This window comes from Elephantulus edwardii, unplaced genomic scaffold (genome assembly GCF_000299155.1).
Source record: "Elephantulus edwardii isolate Elephantulus edwardi_28Jun2011 unplaced genomic scaffold, EleEdw1.0 scaffold00012, whole genome shotgun sequence".
NCBI classification, from domain to species: Eukaryota; Metazoa; Chordata; class Mammalia; order Macroscelidea; family Macroscelididae; genus Elephantulus; species Elephantulus edwardii.
In genome coordinates, this window is record NW_006399762.1 from 15983488 (window position 1) to 15987201 (window position 3714).

The following is a 3714-nucleotide window of genomic DNA, read 5'->3' on the forward strand; positions in this document are numbered from 1 at the left end:
ACAAATACACTAGTATATTTATTACAAACAAGAATACTGAAGCTTCGTCTGACATACCTTGGACATGTTGCAAGGAGGGACCAGTACTTAAAGAGAGAGGTCATGCTTGTGAGGGAACAGCATAAACCCCATTTGTTTAAAAAAAAAAATCCATTAATACCAGACACAGAAGCAGGCCATAAAAATTCTTAGCTTAAAGCAAACACAAACGCGCCGGGTAAAGTTTTATCCGTCCTTGCCAAGAAAAGAATTAACTAGTGTCTATGTGACACAAAAAAGAGTAAAGGCAGGCAGAGTAGCCAGCCCACTAACCATACTTTCAATTTCCCCAGCCCGACGGTAGCACCCAGAAAAAAACGATTGTGCAGGGGGACATGGGGCTTTTTCCCTCGCCACCTTCCTCCTGAGGGAGAAATTCTCCACATGTGGATATTCTCTGAAATAAAGTGCTTTTTGTATTTGTATACGTGTGGATTATTCTTTTGAGGGGCATTTTGTGGGCAGAACACTTGGAAGAGTGGAGGGCCAGTGCAGGAGAGGAAGACCCTCTATGAAATGGATCTATTCAGTGACTGGGGTAATTGGGGTGGGTGTGTCGGAGACAATAAGATTTGCACAGGACAGAGCAGGGGTTCGGGCTGTTGTACATAGGGTCACTATGAAGTGCAGGTGACTCAACCGCACATAACAACTAGAAACATTAGTAATATAGTTATTTATTAATAGTATTGTTTTTATAAAATAGTAATATATTAAATAGTTGTTTTTCTATACTTTTGTGTTTCTATTTCATTTGATATAAATAAATCTACTGTTTACTCAGCTCTGCGGCACCTAACTACAATACATCTTGACTTGGAATCAATAAAAATCAACAAATATTTCAAAAAACTATTTTCTTGTATGTGACAAAAAATTATACAAATACATAATCAAAACTCACTGATTTTTAACTCAAGTCAGCTCCTTTACATGGTTCTACCAAAAGCTCCAATTTTATATTTTCCTCATAAGGTGTATTCAGTAAACTGTATTGTCATTTTATTTAAGTAGAGTGTTCAGCTCCATTTTCAAATAATTTCACAAAATATCCATTTGAAATGTTTTCAAAGACAGTTGTTTAAGATGTTGTTTAGTTGTTTAATATACCATAAGACTTCTTGACTGAATCAAGGTTACAAGCAAAATTGACAATGTGAACTTCTGCCTTTTCTCTCTCATACATACAATTTCAGATCAAGAAAAGAATAACAAAAAATAAGACTGGATGATAAAAAGAAAAGGTCTAAGTTGTGCACTGTCATTGGAAACTAAAGTAGTTTACACCATCTTTAGGTCACAATATTTGAGGAATTTCTGATAGTTTCCATGTGAGAAATTCTAGAATGAAGAAAACAAAGAAACTTGTGGTTTTCTATTTGTACAGAATGAATATGTGCTAGAGTTTCTACTCCTTAAACAAAAATAGAGAACCAAAACAAAAATCTCCCAAACACCAAACAAACACCAGTTGCTATTGAATTGATATTAACTCCTGACAGTGTCATATGTTACAGAATAAAAATGATATTTTCTTGACTCTAAACTTTGTGAAAGCTAATCACCAGGACTTTCTCCAGTGGCACCACAAGATGAGTTAAAACCACCATTCTTTAGGTCATTAAGTCCAAATAACTTGTGTCACCTGCAGATCACAATCTATTCTCTTTAGTTTCCTCAATTTAATCAAGAACCACTCTTCTTCTCTAGGGGCTGCTGATAAGCAACAATGACTTCACAAGTAGAAAAGAAAAAAGAGCTGTGGCTAAAAAACAATACTAGACAAATATAAGGCATGGTAAGAAAAATATTACCAAGTGCCAAATAAAATTAATGTTATGAGGCCTACATCTGTATTTCTACTTGTCTATTGCATGGCAAATATTGCTACTGCTTAGGCTATAATCGTAAATGTGACAAGTTTGTCTCAAATATCATCTATAACTACTTGACTAGATACAGAAAGTAGAACATGATTTTTACAATTTTTTTGTTCTGTTTTAAATATGTTTGTGTATGTATACTTGAAAATAGTTTCCTGACATTTACATAGTTACAAAATATTACACATAAATATATACATATATGCGTGTGATTTTTGTTGTTACATGTCACTAAGTCACAACTAATAGCTGACCATTCATCATATTTTCAAAGGTAGTAAATTGCCTTTGGGTTGGTAGAGCAACTTCTTAGTACTATAACACCAGCTGTTGTTGTTAGGTGCCATCGAGCTGAATATGATTCATAGTGACCCTATGAGGGTCTTTTTCTCTTTTGCCATCTCTCCACCTTTCCAAGCATGATGTCCTTCAAGGAATGGCCTCTCCCAGCAACATTTCCAGAGCCTGTGCGACCAAGTTTCACTATGATTATCTCCAAGGAGACCTCTGCCTTTACCTTCTCCAAGACATATCTGTTAGTTCTTTTGCCAGTCTATGGGAAATTCAGTACTCTTCTCCAACACCACAATTCAAAGATATCAATTTTTCTTCTGTTATCCTTAGTCATTGCCCAGATCTCAGATGCAAACCAAGTGAATGAAAAGACCATCGCCTGAATAAGGTTCACCTTAGTCCTCAGCTAAGATCATTATTCCTCAATAATCTGGAGACTGTAAACTGACTGCAAACTTACCTACTGCAATATGTCTCCTGATCTCCTGACTGTTGGTACAAGTGTGTTGATTGTGAATTCAAATATGACGAAGTGGTTGACAGTGTCAATCTTTGAAACTGTAATACTTTTATAATAGTACTGTAATACTTACATAGAAATACTTATTATTGTATAACATATATACATGTAAATGCATATTTACTATATATCTTTAAGTACTAGATTTATAATAATTCCTGAGTTGTGTAAGTAATTAATGTGTTTAGCTACGTGAAATGATAGAGGTGCTATTCCACCCAGAGGCACTTTAGAATAATGGTCTAATAATCTACTTCTAGGGGGAAATAACCAGCTATTGCAAAATTCAATTGAGAATTCTATAGCTGTCACACTTAAGTGCTAATAAGGGAGGGAACTTCCTACAAAACCTACTTGACAGAAACTCCTTGAGTTGGGAAACCAAGTAGAGCCACACGGAAGACAAAAGAGGCCAGGAAACTTTCAGGAGAGGAGCTGCAATCAGATAAGAGGCTTAAGTGGAAAGCCCAGCACATTCAGGTCCTGGGGAGGGACTGGCCTGCAACTTCCTTTGAGAAAAACTCAATTTGAGGATCTTGGCTTCTATGGACCCATCTCATACACCAAAGAGGAAAACAGAATTTTCAGAGAGGAGGTTGTAGTCAGGTGAGAGATTTGCTTCCACAGCTAACACACTGAAGTGCTAGTGAGGGAGGAAGCTGTCTACAAAACCCTCTGGACAAGAATTAATGGTGCATAGTGAAGTGTACCTGGGGCTGTGGGAGGGGTGCGGAAGGATTGTATACCAAAGAAAGAATTTTTCTTTTACTTTTTCAAAGAGAGAAGCAAACTCGGGGGGAGGGGGTAGAAGAGGGCTAGGCAGGGAGAAAAGCGCAACAATGAATGAATGGAAACCTAAAATCTCTGTAAATGTTCATTAAAATTGTGAAAATAAAATTTTTTAAAAGGATTATAGCATTTATCAATAGGAAACTATTAGAAATTTCAAATGGATTTAGAAGAGGACATTGAAAGAGG